Here is a 19,303-nt window from a genome sequence, read left to right as displayed (position 1 = left end):
TAGGACCTGGGGTAGATTATTTATGTTAATCCACTCTTGATTGAATCCAAAGCTTAAGCATTCCCAAACCTTTTTAATTGAAAGTTTTTTTCAAACTAAGTGAAAAACAACCTGTTGTTTTGTCGAAACAACCGATTGTTTTATACTTAGGTGTTTTGAGAAAGGTTGAAAACTGTTTTTGATGGTTGACTTGCTGTCAAACCAAAACAACCGATTGATTCGAGCATTCAACCGATTGTTTATTTTGGGACCATAACAAAAAACTGTTTTGTGCTTTGACTGAGCTTTAAATGATTTTATAACTGAATGCGCTCCAATTTTAAATGCTTTTACTAGTCTTTGAAAGCAATAAATAGTTTGTTAAGCTTTTGTAACAAACAACTAAGATTTAATCATAGAAAAATAGATTTGAGTTTTTCACTGTTTTTGGTTTTCAAGAGTTGAAAGATTGCTTTGAGATTGCTTTGATCAAGAGATAGTGGAATAGGATTTTCATCTTGTGTTGATTTCAAATCATTCTGTAACAAGTGTAATCCTTCTGTACTTTGTGTAAACTCTGTCGTGTAAGGCTGAGAAGTGTTGTGTGCTCTTGAGGTTGTCAAGATCAACATTCTTGGTGGTGTATGTGCTGAGCCAAAGGAAGTGTGTGTCTTGAGGGGATCAAGGTCACTTCTTTGGTGGTGTTTGTAAGTAATCTAGGTTTGATTGCTTAGTGGATTCCCCCAGTGGTTTCTGGGAAGACTGGATGTAGCTCTTGGTTTAAGAGTGAACCAGTATAAACTGTGTGTGCAATCTCTCTATCCCTTGAACTCTTTAATTTCAGTTTATATTGTTAACTGGTATAAACAACCAATTGTTTCTGCGAAACAACCGATTGTTTTTATGGTGATGTGCTAAATTGCTTTGTGTTTTTGGCAAACTGAATTCTAAATCAAGTTTTCTCAAAGGAATTCATTCTATACTAAAAAGTTTGCGAAAAGCCTCTTTAAACCATTCAGTCCCCCTCTAGTTTAAAGCCATACATTCTAACACTAGAAACTTGGTTAACCTAGGCAATGCCGCACCAAATAGAGGGATTCTAAAAGGTAGGGTTACATGAGTGTAAATGGGGTGGTACATGGGTGTATTTGGGTTTGGCACAAGCCCAAATTATACTAAGTACACCCTTATCTAGCTTATTCTTCTACTTGAACCCCAAAGTGAGCCCAATTTATTTACATAAACTTGTCTTTGTAAAAAGATCAAAAAAGAAAGAATAGTTGATATTCTTGTCCATGTCAGCTTCTTCTTTTGTTGATGCTCTTTTGAGATTTGGTGGGGTTTTGTCTTGTATTTTAAGATGACTGACCTAGGTGTGAGGTGTATATGGTTTCCTTGATCATCTGTTTGTTGAGTTGGTTTGTATCATATACCCACTCCTTCAACAATACAAGACAAAGCAATTTTAGGTGTAAGTTGAAAACATTTCTCAAGCCCACTAAACAATTTTCAACCATATATACATACTCATAATAAGGATCATGGGTTGATGCAGATAAATGTAGTTTTGCTACACTACTTTCTTTACCTAAAACACGTGTCATCATATTATTTATATCTTCCTCATCTAAATCTATATTTTTTTGCTTTACCACAAATTTTACCATTACCTATAGATCCTCAGTTTTCTTTGCCATGCCATTAATTTGATTTGCATGTTATTTTTTTATAGCAACAATCTCTTCATTTTTTTAAAATGTTGATGGTTTCATAGTCTTTCCATAACAACGTACTCTCCTAGGATTTTCTTTTCCAAATAGTGTTGAAATGCTTGTTCTGCAGACTCACTAGAGTTTTCAATGAAACCTTGAAGGTTAGTCTAATAATACAAAATCAATTTCAATGATTAAAAGGAAAAAATTATATGTACATCATAAGCAATGGTAAACTTACAATATCATTATGTGTTTCTTCATCCATTTCTTTTGCTCTTTAGCCTTCTTGACGTTGACGAGTTGTAATAAACATTTAAACTTGGGTAAAAAACGACTAAAAAATAATTAGGATTTTTTTGTATTATATTTAAAATATGAAGACATTTTAGAAATATATTACCAATCTAAGATGAATTCTAGAAAAATTGATTGGTCCCATACAATGAATGTACTTTTTCATTTCTCTATTTGCAACATTTTTCTCACTAATGCTCTACATTATAATAAGAGAATATAACAATCAAGGTAACTTTAAATAATGTAACTTTAAAGTAATAAGTCCTACAATAATCTTAGCTTGATACTACTAGTGTTCCCATATTTCATTGCTTGAAATAAACTTCAAAAATGGATATAATGGATGATGTTTGAGGCAATCCTTCAATGTGTAGTACTTTAAAAAGTGTTTTTTTTTTCTGGATAAACTCCATGAATCATTTATGCAACTAAAAGAACATTAAAATTAATGCATTTTCATAAATATTTTATCATTAAATCAATATGTGATTATGTGTCATGCAATAAGCTATCAATATTGTTGGGATGATTTATTAAATCTATTCTCGACAAGCGAAATGAATCAACTGTAGTACAATTGATAAGGGAATTGGCGTATCCACATGAACTAAAGATTACCAAAGTAGTAATATATTTCAAAGTGAAGTGAAAATATAGTAAAGGTTGGTTGCATCGGTGATATCAATTAAATATAATAATTCTAATACTATTTAGTAAGATTGAAACATGGTACAAAAACAGGATAAGGTTAACAATTTCAACACAAGTGTTCGAATTCAAGTAACTTTGTAAATATATTTTTTTATTGTTACTTATAAATGCTATTTTTATTCAAGTTCAATGTTCCTTATGGTCAAACAAAGTCAATCCCTTGATCATGATTATCTAGAACAACAAACTATCATAGTCAATTTCTTGAATTACAATAGCTTATTTCTACATTAAGATGGAACCGTTCAAGCCAAGTACTCAATTTTGTTCCCAGAAATTGACATACTTGGTTGATTCGAAAGAGTTTAGATAAATTAAAGTGTCTCTCAACTTCATTCAACTTCCATAGGCATACATGGTTGTTCCTCACCATCAAGCACTAAGCATTATAAAAAATAAAAGATTAAATCTTAAAAATAATCATTCATAAATAAGAATAAATCAAAAGACATTTCATTGCTCTCCAATCCCAACAATATAAGTTTAGAAACTCATGATAAATCTTACAGTGAAGCTCACAAATGAGTTGCTAAGCACAACAAACATGGATCCCAATAAGTTGTGTGCTAGCTTAGGCTCTAGTTTTCTATCTTGTTATTTGCCTCTGTTTTAGTCTGCTTTATGAAGTATCAGGACCTTTCTATTTATAGATTTTAGTGAGGAGCTCCATCAGATTCAACATTCGCTTAGTGAGGAACCTTTTTGGCTTTAAGCCCTTTTTTGTGCTTCAGCAGATCCAAGGCTTTTTTAAGTTTGTAGAGATTCACTTCAAGCTAAACCAACGAAATTCTTTCTTAAGCATGAAGAAATATTTGTATTTGGATTCGCTCCAAGCAAAATCCCAGCTAATATGAAGTTTTCCTTAACAATAAAGAAATATTTTTGGCTTAAGTCAGCTTCAAGCCTCTCCAAGTGAATTCGATTTTCTTCATCATGAAGGACTCTTTTCTCTCACCCTTTTGGATTCATTCAACCCTATAACTCTATAAATTTGATACTCCCCTGGCTTTAATCCGCTCCACGCATTCCTTGGCACTCAACATTTTTTAAGTTCTTCCACCTATGCTCTTTAGAGTCAATCCGCTTACCCTTTCTTCATGCACTGAGCTTAACTGTCAATTCTTAGGTCCTTTGTGTTTTTTTGTTGTTTTCATCTTTTTTTCTACAAGTTTCCATCAATCTCTTCTTTTCATCCTTTATTTTGAGTTGAACACATTTTAAGGGAAAATACATGTTTTATGATGTTTTTTTCATGCAATTAATTTATTATGCATGCTTAATTTGATATGAATTTTATGAAAATTTGACACTTATCAAATACCATCCTCCATTTCATTATCACTTACAACAGGCAATGATTGTATTTCGTGATAGCTTGAAACCACCATGGGTTGGCTTGGTTCTGGACCTAATGGAGCGAATGGCGGAAGTAATGGAGTATGGAGGATTAAAAGAAGTTGTCGTGATAGGTTAGGCCTAATCACTTGGAGAAAATGAGAGTGACATTAAGTAAGGTGTCTACCCTAGAGACAGGAGACAAAGAGAGTTTGACTAGCAAATTCAGTAGCATATTCCATTTCATTATCACTTACAACAGGCAATGATGATATTTCGTGATAGCTTGAAACCACCATGGATTGGCTTGGTTCTGGACCTAATGAAGAGATTGGGGGAAGCAATGGATTATGGAGGACAATAAGAAGTTGTCGTGATAGGCTAGGCCTAATCACTTGGAGAAAATGAAAGTGAGATCAAGTAAGGTGTCTACTCTAGAGACAGGAGACAAAGAGAGTTTGGCTAGCAAATTCAGTAGCATAACTCATGTATATTGATCTAACTTTTCATGTAATCTACCCACTTATTTATAGTGGAAGGGGCTAAAAATTTTGGAGCCACAATTTTGAAAATTCAAAATAAAACTCTCCAATGAGAAGGTGTCATGTGGAATTATGCTTTCCATGTGTAGCTCACACCTTACAAGCTAAATCCTCTCCACTCATAGGCTGCCATGTGAACATCCATGTGCTCCTTGCCAAGGTAATTTTCGTCCTATATTATACCCTATACGTTCTAGGGTTGCATTGGCCTCAAAGAAGCCTAATTGTTATCCTAACAAGTCACTTCTAACCCTAACTAGACTTATTCTACTATTGCTCAAATACAAGCCCAAAAACCTATACTACTTTGCACAAATATTTGGTCCAATTGTTTTATGTTACAAGGCCCAATACCTTGCCAATGAAATCCTAACAAATTTATACAATTTATTTAAGATAAAGCTTGGACCAAAAATAATGTTGACTAGTGAGCCGAAACTCTGTCTTCTTGTATTTTTCTGACCAAAGCTCTAGTTTATGTTTTGATGAGATGAAGGTATTCTTGGATGTGTTTTGTACATTCCTTGATCCTAGAGTTGTCCTCTTGATTGGGCCTACAAAGATAAAAAAAATTCCAATTAGGCTCATATTTTCAAATAAGTCCATAAACAGACTCTAGGTCTCCATCCTCCATATTATGTAGATGTGTGCGGCTGAGGGCTCTGCCATCATCCCCTCCTTCTTGGGAGGATCTCTCCTTAGATCTAGAAGGTTTATCTCCAACAACAACATTATTCCTGCTTTAAAAAATATGCTTGTTCTCTAGTGATGTGATTCCAATAGCATAGAAGAGAAAGATTCTTGATCTTCTTAGGAATCAACTTGAGTTGGACAATAGTTAGGCACTTTTCTTAGAATTGGATCAATGTTCGAAGTCAAGAACTCACCAAAACTAGCACCAAATCCAAAACTCATATGGAAGTTCCAATTTGATCAAATTGAACCGAAAAGACTGGAACAAAAGATAAGCAAACTGAATTAGAAGTGCTGGAAATTAAACACACCGAACCAAATCAAACAAAGGAAGAAAAGCTTGCTGGAAAATGGAAATAGCCGAACCAAAAAAGGCAAGAACAATTACGCTAGACATGAAAATGAAGAAGACACAAAGCTAGAGAAAAGAACACTTATGGAGATGGAAGAGTAGGTGATTGATCACGCCACTTGGAGGATGGCTGCTCCAAGATTAGTGTGCTGCCGCCACTTGAGGACACCATGGATCCATCAAGATAAGACTAGAGAAGAAGGCTCAAAAGCTCTCCAATGCTCACTCAAAATTTGAGTATATTTTCTTTACTCTCAATTCCAATCTGAATTTTACAAAGGGAGCACCTCTATTTATAGCCTAAGGTGCTGAAATGCAAGCTACACAAATTCAAAAATTCCCTCCTCAAAAGCTTCTAGAATCGACGCCAAAAACAAAGCATGAGGAAGGTGTGACCTCTTCCTTCACTTTGGCACCTCCTATTCTACTCCTACACCTATCTACTAACGCACCCCCTCCTAAAGCTCCTAACTAAAGCCTAAAAGATGCTATAACAATAGAGGTTTCTAATGTTTCCCTCTAAGCACCTTCAACCAAAGAAATTACAAAAAGAGAAAATAATTTTCCCCTAGCTCCTAAAGCTTTGAACATGCTTCTTGTAAGCCTTTGAGGTGGGTTTTGACCTCCATGGGCGTCCTCCATTTGCGCCTCTACCTCTTCTTGATCTTGTTGATTGGCCTCCATGTCCACTTGAGCTTGATCTCCATCATACTCCCCGAGTTGGAGAGAATTCGACCACGAATTCTGGAGACCTACAGAAAAAGGAGTTAGATCGCTGACATTAAAAGTATGACTACCTAAGAATGTATCAGGAATATCTAACTCATAAGCAGTGTCATTAATCCTCTTGAAGATTTGGAAAGGTCCATCCCCTCGAGGCATTAGTTTGGACTTCCTTTGAGTAGGAAAGCGATCCTTCCTCAAGTGAAGCCAAACCCAATCGCCCTCATCTAACAACAATGCTTTTCTTCTTTTATTGGCAAGTTCAGCATACTTGCCAACCTTCTTCTCAATTCTCTTCTTGATGTCTTTATGCAAAGTTTTCACAAAAGAAGCCTTTTCATCCCCATCTTTGCACAAGACATCTCCAAGAAGGGGAGTAGGAAGAAGATCAAGAGGTGTTAGGGGGTTAAACCCATAGACAACCTCAAAAGGAGAATGTGATGTGGTAGAATTTACTACACGATTATATGCAAACTCAACATGGGGTAGTAAATTCTCCCACACTCTAGGATTTCCCGAAATAAAACATCTCAATAGTTGTCCCAAAGTTCTATTCACCACCTCGGTTTGACCATCAGTTTGTGGGTGGCAAGTGGTAGAAAATAAAAGCTTAGTCCCAAGCTTGCCCCACAAGGTCTTCCAAAAGTGACTCAAGAACTTGGGATCTATATCGGACACTATAGATCTAGGAATCCCATGCAAGCGAACCACTTCTTGGAAGAAGAGGTTTGCAATGTGGCATGCATCATCCACTTTGTGGCAAGGAATAAAGTGAGCCATCTTTGAAAAACGATCCACTACCACAAAAATGGAGTCCTTTCCCTTTGATGTCTTGGGTAAGCCTAAGATGAAATCCATAGATATATCTACCCAAGGCATTGAAGGGGTAGGAAGAGGAGTATATAGACCATGGGGATGCATCTTAGACTTAGCTTTGCGGCAAGCTATGCATTTATCACGCAAATTATGAACATGTTTATGCATATGAGGCCAAAAGAAATGTTCATGCAACACATCCAAAGTTTTAGCAACCCCAAAATGTCCCATTAAACCTCCCTCATGAGCTTCTCTAACAAGAGATAATCTAATAGAGCATTGAGGAACACAAAGACGTTTTCCTTTAAAAAGAAAGCCATCTTGTATAAAAAAGTCTTTGTGTCCTCCCTTAAGACACTCTTGATAGATGAGAGAAAAATCAAGGTCATCATGATAAAGTTCCTTAATGTGATCAAAACCAAGATATTGAGAGCTTAAAAGATTTAGCAAAGTGTATCTTCTAGAAAGAGCATCCGCCACAATATTTACTTTGTCTTGCTTGTGTTTGATCACATAAGGAAATTGCTCAATTAATTCCACCCACTTGGCATGCCTCTTGTTAAGTTTGTTTCGACTTTTCAAATATTTAAGAGATTCATGATCACTATGTATCACAAACTCTTTGGGAAAAAGATAGTGTTGCCAAGTGAACAAAGCCCTAACAAGTGCATATAATTCTTTATCATAAGTGGAATAATTGAGATGACTTCCCTTCAATTTCTCACTAAAATAGGCTATGGGGTGGCCCTCTTGAAGGAGAACAGCCTCAATACCTATGCTAGAAGCATCACACTCAATCTCAAATGTCTTAGTGAAATTAGGAAGGGCCAAGATGGGAGCATTAGTCAATTTTTCCTTCAAAGTTTCAAAAGCTTTTTGTTGTGCTTCTCCCCATTGAAAGACCACATCCTTTTTCACTATGTCATTGAGTGGTGCGGCAATGGTACCAAAGTTTGGGACAAATCTTCTATAGAAAGAAGCAAGTCCATGAAAACTTCGGACCTCATTCAAAGATTTCGGTGTAGGCCAATTTTGAATGGCCATCACCTTTGTTTTGTCCACATGGACCCCTTTGCAACTCACAACAAACCTTAGGAATTCTATACGATCAAGAGCAAACATACATTTAGCAATATTAGCATACAAATGTTCCTTCCTAAGGGTTTCTAAAACTTGCCTAACATGCAACCTATGTTCATCCAAAGATAAGCTATAAATGAGAATGTCATCAAAGTAAACAACAACAAACTTACCAATGAATGGTCTAAGAACATGATGCATGAGGCGCATGAAGGTACTTGGTGCATTAGTTGGACCAAAAGGCATAACTAACCACTCATATAAACCAAAGTTGGTCTTAAAAGCCGTCTTCCATTCATTACCCAGTTTGATACGGATTTGATTGTAGCCACTTTTAAGATCAATCTTTGAAAAGATTTTTGAACCATGTAATTCATCCAACAAATCATCTAGTCTAGGGATGGGATGCCTATACTTAATTGTGATGTTATTGACGGCCCTACAATCCGAACACATTCGCCATGTGCCATCCTTTTTTGGCACTAAGATGATAGGCATAGCACAAGGACTTATGCTATCTTGAACCCACCCTTTCTCAATCAAAGCATCAACTTGTTGGCGAATTTCCTTGGTTTCACTTGGATTGGTCCTATATGCTGGACGGTTTGGTAAAGAAGAGCTCGGTATCAAATCAATTTGGTGCTCAATCCCTCTCAAAGGTGGAAGTCCATTTGGAGGTTCTTGAAACACATCTTGAAACTCTTCTACCGAATTTTCCAAGCAATGAGGACTATCAACAAGTGCTTCTACCTTAAGAGTTCTAGGGATGGCTAAAAAAAGAGGATGATGAGCCACTATTTCCCTTTCAATCTCACGCCTAGACACAAGGAGTGTAGGCTTAAAACTCTTATCTTTTTTATCTTTTTCACTCTCCCTCTTTTTCTTCATGATAACTTGGTCCTCATGAACTTCTCTTAGAGAGAGAGATTTTAAAGTAATCTTGTGACCATGGAATTCAAAAGATAGTTTGTTGGTAAAGCCATCATGTAAAACTTTTCTATCAAATTGCCAAGGCCTTCCCAAAAGAACATGAGTGGCTTCCATGGGCACAACATCACATAATACCTCATCTTTGTATTTTCCAATTGAGAAATGGATGAGGACTTGTTTATTAACAACTATTTCTCCTACCTCACTAAGCCATTGTAATTTGTAGGGCTTTGTATGAGAGATAGTAGGCAATCCAAGCTTATCTACTACTCTTGTACTAGCCACATTTGCACAACTACCCCCATCCACTATCAACGAGCAAATGTTGTTTTGAATAAGACATTTTGTATGGAAAATATTTTCCCTTTGACTTTCATCAAAAGGTTGTGAAACTTGTCCAAGAAGTCTTCTCACAACTAACAAATCCCCTTCAAGTGGACATTCGCTCTCTTCCTCACTAGATGCATGAGAATGCAATGAATGCTTAGGAGAATCCGAATCATGCTCACTAACTACAATGCCCTCATGCATGTACATACTTCGTTTAGAAGGACAATTTGCAGCTATATGACCATAACCCATACATTTAAAGCATTTAGTATTAGACGTTCTAGTGGGAGATTTAGGCCTAGAAGTAGATGGCTTAGTTTCCTTGGGTTTGAAAGAAGAATCTTTGGAAGGAGGTTTAGAAAAAGAATTTTTGTTTCTCCAAGACTTGGAGTAGTATCCATCATTGGAAGCATTTTTGAAAGAGTTTTTCTTAGCAAGTTGGGCTTCCACCTTCATTGCAAGATGAACTAAAGAGCCCAATGATGAATACTCTTGTAACTCAACAATGTCTTGAATGTCCTTCCTAAGACCACTCACAAACCTAGCAATCATAGCTTTCTCACTTTCTTCTAATTCAATTTTAAGCACAAGCGTTTCTAGCTCCTTATAATATTCATCCACATTTAGCGTGCCTTGTTGAAACCGTTGGAGTCTCAACATGAGGTCTTTCCTAAAATGTGGGGGCACAAACCTAGCGCGCATATGATCCTTTAAAGAGTTCCAAGAGTCCACGGGAGGACCCTTGTGATAGATAATGTGCTTTACAATTCCATGCCACCATTTCATGACATAATCACTAAACTCTAGGGTGGCTAGCTTAAGCTTATGCTCATCTTGGATCTCATGGATCTCAAATATTTGTTCACACTTAGCCTCCCAATCTAAATATACATTAGGATCACTAGAGCCATTAAAACAAGGAAGCTTGACCGAAGGAAGCCTAGACTTTGCATCTTGATAGAAGCCATTGCCGTAGTGATGTATTTCCCCTTGATGATGATGTCTTTGTCCATGGAATTGGGGTGGAGTTCTCCTTCTCCTATGCTCATCTTCACGGCCAAAATCATTTGAAGAGGCTCTTGTTGAAGGTCTATGATGCTCATCATGGATTGAAGGAGATGGTCTAGCTTGTTGCACCTCCATCTTTTGCAATTTCTCTTCCAAGCGTCTAATGGTTCTTTGTGCTTCATGTAATTCACCAATGATTGAAGCTTTGGAAGGAGAATTCTGCTTGTAGGATGCATGACTTGAAAATCCAGCCATTTGGAATTAAAAACAGTGAGTTAAGACACAAAATGAGCAAAAACAGTGAGTGTTTCAAGCAAAATGTCGAAGTGAATTGAGGCAGAAAAAGAGGTCACTCTTAAAGAAATAATGTCCTTGCACCAATCTGATCTTGAGGTCTTGGAATCCTCAAATGAAAGATGTCAAAGCAAGCACACCAATCTCAAAGGCAACCACCACAAAACCAATGAAACAATAAAGACAAACAAGAAAAGGTATAAGCAAAGAAAGGTAATTGCAAAAGGAAAACTATATGTAAGAAAAACTCAAAGAGTAAGGAATGAAAGACAATCAAGAAAATAAAGAACTCAATGAGAAAGTAGGCACAAAAAAGAATACTTAAGGAAAAGCACTAGAGTAGATGAAGAAAACAAAAATTTAGCTACTGGAAATTTTTTTTTATGCAAACTGTGCTTGATATTCACTGATTTAAATGGAATGATATAGAGCGAACTGGATTATGAAATTTAAACCAAAGAAACTTCAAGATGTTAACTCAATAATGGCACTGGAATCACATAAAAACAGTAAGCCAATTAATTGAGATAAATTTTTCAAAATCGCTGCCGGATTACCGTATTTTTTTGGCAGTAATGTACACTTTTTATATTTTATTTATCATTTTTTGTTTACTTTGAACTTTTGGATAATTCTTTTTTCTACTATTTTCTAACACTTTGAATATCACAAATCCAGAATTTCAGAATTTTCCAGTTAGTAAATCAATTTCAATAAGGAAAAACAGTAAGCACGTTTTCAGAAACAAAGGAATCCTAATAGGAATGAAAAACAGAATTATGAACTAGCAAAGACATAATGGAAAATGATGTATAGGAACTTGTATAGGTCTAGAATACAAGTATGAACTCAATCTAAAACAGAAAATGCACAAAGGATCAATATCAAATTTAGAAATTTATATGACACTAAAGCAAGAAACAACAAAAGCAATAAAAGTACTACTAAAAGTAATGACAAATATGGAATAACATGACTAAGACAAAACTTGACATGATTACAAAATTAAAAGACATATCACAAGAAATAACAAGAAGTGAAAGGAAGCTTAAGGTCAGCTTATGGAAGGAGAATGCCGTTCCAAAAAGCAGCCAAACTCATATGAAGAATGAGTGCCATAAACCTTTTCACAAACACTTGGTGTAACAAAGAAAAACAGCAAGGAAACTCAAAATAAAGCCTAAAACAGAACCTTAAATTGCAAGAAATTAAAGAGCTCTTGAAATAAAGTGCTACACAACTCAACAATTAAACAAGAACACACCTAAACTCTTGATACCACATGATGTGATTCCAATAGCATAGAAGAGAAAGATTCTTGATCTTCTTAGGAATCAACTTGAGTTGGACAATAGTTAGGCACTTTTCTTAGAATTGGATCAATGTTCTAAGTCAAGAACTCACCAAAACTAGCACCAAATCCAAAACTCATATGGAAGTTCCAATTTGATCAAATTGAACCGAAAAGACTGGAAAAAAAGATAAGCAAACTGAATTAGAAGTGCTGGAAATTAAACACACCGAACCAAATCAAACAAAGGAAGAAAAGCTTGCTGGAAAATGGAAATAGCCGAACCAAAAAAGGCAAGAACAATTACGCTAGACATGAAAATGAAGAAGACACAAAGCTAGAGAAAAGAACACTTATGGAGATGGAAGAGTAGGTGATTGATCACGCCACTTGGAGGATGGCTGCTCCAAGATTAGTGTGCTGCCGCCACTTGAGGACACCATGGATCCATCAAGATAAGACTAGAGAAGAAGGCTCAAAAGCTCTCCAATGCTCACTCAAAATTTGAGTATATTTTCTTTACTCTCAATTCCAATCTGAATTTTACAAAGGGAGCACCTCTATTTATAGCCTAAGGTGCTGAAATGCAAGCTACACAAATTCAAAAATTCCCTCCTCAAAAGCTTCTAGAATCGGCGCCAAAAACAAAGCATGAGGAAGGTGTGACCTCTTCCCTCACTTTGGCACCTCCTATTCTACTCCTACACCTATCTACTAACGCATCCCCTCCTAAAGCTCCTAACTAAAGCCTAAAAGATGCTATAACAATAGAGGTTTCTAATGTTTCCCTCTAAGCACCTTCAACCAAAGAAATTACAAAAAGAGAAAATAATTGTCCCCTAGCTCCTAAAGCTTTGAACATGCTTCTTGTAAGCCTTTGAGGTGGGTTTTGACCTCCATGGGCGTCCTCCATTTGCGCCTCTACCTCTTCTTGATCTTGTTGATTGGCCTCCATGTCCACTTTAGCTTGATCTCCATCATCTAGGATCACATGATCATTTGTTGGAGTCATTAAACAAATCAGTTGAATTAGTTTCAGCAGTTGTATAAAAAGCAAGTTTATTCTTTATTTGCTTTACTATTTTATTAGGTTGTCATTCCTCTTGTTATTCTATTATTTTTGGCAACTCATCACAAGATTTACTTAGAGAGGAGTAGATAATTTTATTTTCCAAATTTTTTCTCTCTTTCTTTTCAAGAATTGTACTAGACTCTTTAGACCTGACATTTTGTTCTAGAAGAGATAATGATTTTTCAATTTTTATTCTCTCTTTTAATCTTATTTGATCATCTAACACATCAGAAGGTGTCAAAGGATAATTTTTTTTTCATGTATGAAGATAATCTTGTTGGTACGACCATTATGTATGGATTTCTTAGCAATTTTGTTTTCATGTATGAACATTTCTTAGCCTAATTTAGAATGGGGAATGACAGGAAAATTTAACTTTTCAACTAGTCTAGTACTACAACAATTACAGCATTACCCGCTATCTAGAATGAGAGAACAAGTTTTATCAAATTTTTTAAAACGTGTATAAAAACAATTCTCTCTTTGTGATTCAGATGGATGACTAGGCTGATTGTGAGGGTTACGCTGAATCATGAGAAATTTACCCTCACAAGGATAGGTTTTCGCACTTATTTAATTATCAGTTTCTTCACTCTTACTACTTTCTTCTTCTTGGCTACTATATTCATATTTTCCCCTTAAGATCATAGTTCTTCTATTGGGATATTGAGATGCTACATGACCCTACCAAGACACTTAAAACCTTGAATTTTTCTAGTTCGAGTGTGTAAGGTGCGCTAATTTTTGATAGGTTTTGGGAAGGTTCTGTAAGAGTTTCTTTATATGCTCTCCCCCCCCTCTGAAACTCACCCTTGTCATAAGGTACATAAAATGAACTTTGTTTTTGACTTCATTCTTTTCTCAAAATTTGTTGTTCAACTTTAATGCAAATTTGAATCAAGTCATTTAAATCTCTATAAGGTAAAAGTTCAATTTTGTCTCTTTTCTCAAGATTAAGAACACTTAAGAACCTAAATATGGTGTTATTACTTTCTTCCCTAATCCCTACCCTCATGATACAACCAAGTAGCCAAGAAGATGACCAAAAACTCAGAAAAAATTCACACTGTGAGCAAACATCTCAACAATCAAGTCAAGACCCCACCAAATATCAGACGGACCTCACCATGAGAAGAATTGGGCATAGACCTGAAAACCAAATGTTCTTTCTTCAGGTCTTCTTAAAATAAAAATAAAAAACATGTTTGTAAATAAATCGGGCCCACTTTGGGGATCTAAAAAGCAAAATAGGCAAGAGTAGGTTCACATAACATAGAAGGGAGGGTACTTAGTGAAATGGGCTTGTACCAAGCCCACTTTGTCAAGACAAGGCATCTAGGGTTAGGAAGGTTGCCCTACCTTGTACAAGACCTAGACAAGGGGTGGTTTTGACCTTGGTCAACCCTCCTTGGTCGCCCCCCTTCATATGACTCTTTTACCCTTCCCTTCTTGCCCACCAAGGCACCCCTTCCTATAAATAGGGTGCCTTGCCTCATGTTTTCACAACTTGAATTTGGATACTAAAGAAACTCTGCATAAGTGATTTTGTGAGACTTGTGAGTTCTCATGTTGGGTCTTATCTTGGGTGGGTAATATCTCTAGTGGCGGCTCAAGTTTTTTTGATCTTATCTTGGACGGGTAACATATTAAGTGGTGGCTCTTTGCACCACTCATCTTGGAGTCCTCTCTTCTCCAAGTGGCGTGACTACTTTCTTTCTTCCATAAATTTTCTTCATCTCTTTCTCCTTTTGTCTTTCTTTGCACCCTTCCATTCATCTTTATACTTTCATGTGTGTCTCTTAAATTGGTGGTTATCTTTGCCTTATTCTCTTCAATTTTGCACCATTGCATCATTGTCACCATATAATTGTGTTTTTCTCTTTACCCTCTAGAAGTGAACCTTCACACTTACTTAACCACTTGGTTAAGTTCATATCCAGTGAGAATCTTCTTTGGGTTTCTCACCATAATTGTTAATCCAAAAATCATAAACAAAAGAGTAACCTATAAATATGTGCAATCCTAAAATCAACTCACATCACCTAATCATATATAGCTCCATCTTTTGCTTATATTCTTCTACACTCGAATTTTTCTGACGGAGTCTTTAGAGATTATACATAAGCTCTCGGTTATAATAGGAAGGAATATGGTGGCGTCTTAGAACACTTTTAAGATCATTCCAATATAAAGTTGGAGGTTCATTATAGTGATGTCTATCACTCGCTAGGGAAGTCCACCAATACATAGCATAACTTTGAAAGCTTAAAGTGGCTAGGTGGTACTTGATGACTTTTTACGACAAGGGCACCATGTTTTCAGAAGTAATAATTTGTCCCTAAGGACGGATATTGAACCCACATGAATAGTTAAGTAATCAATTAAAATGTTCACTAAATATAAAACAAAATAATAAAAGTGTGTTGAAAGTGGTTGTGTTGGCTATGATTAATCAGAAAACATGCAAAGAATTGGTTGCTTCAAGTTGGAAAAATAGGGATTAAGTTTTATCTTTATCATTTTTATGTATTTTGATTAACATGGTATTATTAAGTCCTTTTATTGATATTGATGCTCGTATAAAATTCATTTATATCGATTCCTCGCATATAAAATTATCAAGGGGACGTTTGATCAATCTTCTTGTTACCACTTTTGTTCTTCTTGAATATGGATCTTCATGTTCAATTGTTCCATCCATCTTTAGTTCCGTGATAACCCATAATTTTTCATCTTTTTCATTCCTTTCCCTTTAGCTGCTCAGAGCTCGATAGGTTGTCCTGAGCGATATTCATCTTCTTCCACTATCTTTCCTTGGTTGTCCATGCCTTCTTCTGTCTTTAATTTTTTATGAGGTGTAGCCTTCTCCTTTGGCCTTGAACTGTCCATCTGCTCCTCAGCTATAAGGATGACATCATCTTTTGGAGGCATCTTCTTGTCCCCCATCTTTGTCCACATCCACTTTGATTTTAGCAGCCTTCATAAAAGTTCTGTCGAGAATTAAAGGAACCTCCTCATCTTCCTTCATGTCCAAGATAACAAAATCCATAGGAAATATAAACTTGTCTACTTTCACAAGAACATGTTCTACCACACCATTATGATGTTTCACAGTTCTGCCCGCCAGCTATAACTGCATTTTGGTGGATTTAATCTCCAAGTCATTTATCTATCTTAGCATCATTAATGGAATCAAATTGATACTTTCCCCTAAATCCAATAGGGCCTTACCAACAAATAAAGCTCTTATAGCCACAAGAAGATTAAAACTCCCTGGATCCTTGAATTTTTTTAGAAAATCTTTTTGAATCAAGGTATTGCTTCCAGCTTCCGGCTTTATATCTCTTTCTTCAAAACAACACATCTTCCTTCTACCTTTTTCAAATAATGATTTTTTCTTCGGCCAAAAATAATTTTTAGGAAGCAATTTATTGAAAAAACATCCCTTCTTATTTTTTTTTTCAGGAATAGGAGGATATGATAAATCTTTTCTAACACTCTTATCCTCATTTTCACTCTTTTTATTATTTTCTTCCTCTTTTCTTTTCTCTTTGCTCTTTTCCTCGTCTTCTTCCCTCTTAATCTCATTTTTTTCTATCTCAACTCTTTCCATCTTACCATCACTCTCTCATATTTTCTCATCATTCTCTGTAGTAATTTTATTGCAATGCTCCTTAGAATTGGTCGTGGTGTTGGCTAAAAAATGGTCATCTGAATAGGTTGGCAATCTGCTATTTGTTGGCAATCTGTCCCATCTGAATCTCTATATTCCTGATCATTGCCATATTATTCTTTTGACTAGCCATAGTGGCTTTGACGAGTTTCTCCATGGTGTCTTCAGGTTTACTTATCCTTTCAGACATGGATGGATAATTTGATTGATGTTGTTGTTGGAAAGGCCCTTGCTTCGTGGATGAACCATAGTTTTGCTTCCACCCAAAATTTTGATTTTGATTACTTTTCCAACCTTGAGAATAATTGTTTGAAAAGCCACCTTGCTTTAGGTGAATTGTGTTGATAAGAACAATGACCATTAGGATGATCACCTCCATAAAAATCACACCTGATTGCTATACTCTGACTTTGAGGTGAGTGAACCGCATATAATTGTTGGTGCAATTTAGCCATCTGTGCGGTTAGTTTCTCAATCTGCTGCGTCAAAATTTTATTTTGAGCCAAGAATGCATCTGCAGTGTTCAATTCCAACAACCCTCTCATTTGATTACCTTGTTTATCATGTTGGGCTTGATAATCAGTTCTCACCAAGGCATCAATAATTCTTGTCGCTTGATTCACATCACCAGCCATCATTGTGCCACCAGCTATGAAATCTAGGAGCATCTTCGTACCAGATCTGAGACTTTAAGGAATATACTCAGTTTGAGCAATATCTTCAAACCCATGATTTGGGCATTTTCTCAGCATCATTTGGAACCTCTCCCATGTCTCATAGAAAGATTCATTTTCTCCTTGTCTGAACATAGAGATTTCAGACTTTGCTTTGATGTAATGAGAGATTGGAAAAAATCTTTGTAGAAATTTTTCCTCTACATCCTTCCAGCTAGTGAGGCTTTAATTGGATGTGATTTGAGCCACTCGTTAGCTTTTCCTGGCAATGAAAATGGAAACAAGCGCATATAAACATTCTTAAAATCACCTGAATGAAAACCCAATGTTCCCACCAATTCATAAAATGTAGCCAAGTGTGTATGGGAATCCTCATGATCCATTGCTGTGAATTGATGGGTATTGATGAGAGTGAAGAAAGCGGGTTTCATCTCCAAGGCCCTTTTCGTTGCAGGTATTGCAATGCTATAAAAAATGTTTTGGCCCCTGGAGCATGGCATAATCTTCAACTGTCATCCTAGGAGGTGGTGTTTGATCTTATGCCATGTTTTTTTCCTCATGAAGAATATGACTGGAAAAAGAAGAAGTTGTTGATGATTCCTCTTTAGTGTCTTTTTGCTTCTCTTTTCCCTTTTTCTTTCTATTTCTTTTAGCTACCCTTTCAATCTCTCCTTCAAATAAAACTGGTATTTGGGCATTTGACCTCTCAATATCATATAAAACAGCTAATTCAAGGGCTAGCAAAAGGATTTTCTAGTATTAACAAAAACAAATAAAAGAAAATTCAAAGAAAACTGAAGAGAAAATAAAATAAAAACAAATTTGTAAATAAACAAATTAAAATAGCAACAAATATAAACACACTAATTAGAAATAAAAACAAATAAAAACAATTAAAATTTTCACAATATTTAGGAAATTATACTAAAAAATCAAACTATTCCCTAGCAACGACGCCAAAAACTTGATGACTTTTTACGAAAAGTGCACCACGTTATGAGAAGTAATAATGTGTCCCTAAGGAAGAATATCAAACTCACAAGGAACAATTAAATAATCAAGTAAAATGTTCACTAAATATAAAACAGAATAATAAAAATGTGTTGAAAGTGGTTGTGTTGGCTACGGTTAATTACAAAATAGACAAAGAATTGGTTGCTTCAAGTTGGAAAAATAGGGATTAGGTTTCATCTTTCTCATTCTTATGTATTTTTATTAGCATGGTAATACTATGTCCATTGATTGATATTGATGCCCGTATAAAATTCATTTATATCGGTTCCTCGCATATAAAATTATTAAGATGCTTCCTAAATATCGATTCCTTGCATATTTATAAAAAGAAACCTAGAATCAAGCTCAGACGTTGATACAACCCAAGTAGCTATAAAGATGACCAAGGAAGAAAAAGACAAAGCACATGATGAATAGTCATCTGAGCGAACAATTCATAACCCTACCAAGGATCACATGGACCTCACCAAAGGAGCTGAGCATAAACTAGCACACCAACTATTCTTCCTTTTGGTCTTCTTATAAGATACAAATATAATATAAATAATTTGGGCTCTCTTTAAGGGTCCAAATAGCAAAGATAGGCTGGAATAAGGTGCCTTTAGCATAATAGGGGTTGTAGGTATCATTTTAGCTTGTTCCTAGCCCTTTAGAAAGGCAATTTGACCTAGTTTCTAGAATGACAAGCCTAGGATGCGGGTTTGACTTAGTCAAACCCTAAGTCTATCTATTTTTTCCCTTTTCCCATCCTACCCCTCTTGCTTGTTTTCCGAG

At 35.8% G+C, this 19,303-nt stretch overlaps 1 pseudogene; it reads left to right on the top strand.

The window, feature by feature from the left end:
- Nucleotides 1-17,564: 17,564 nt before the first annotated feature.
- Nucleotides 17,565-17,670, top strand: LOC137827382 (small nucleolar RNA R71; annotated as a pseudogene).
- The last annotated feature ends 1,633 nt before the right edge of the window (nucleotides 17,671-19,303 follow it).

This window comes from Phaseolus vulgaris, chromosome 8 (genome assembly GCF_000499845.2).
Source record: "Phaseolus vulgaris cultivar G19833 chromosome 8, P. vulgaris v2.0, whole genome shotgun sequence".
NCBI classification, from domain to species: Eukaryota; Viridiplantae; Streptophyta; class Magnoliopsida; order Fabales; family Fabaceae; genus Phaseolus; species Phaseolus vulgaris.
Note: the sequence above shows the minus strand (reverse complement) of the source record. Positions and strands in the feature narration are given on the sequence as shown.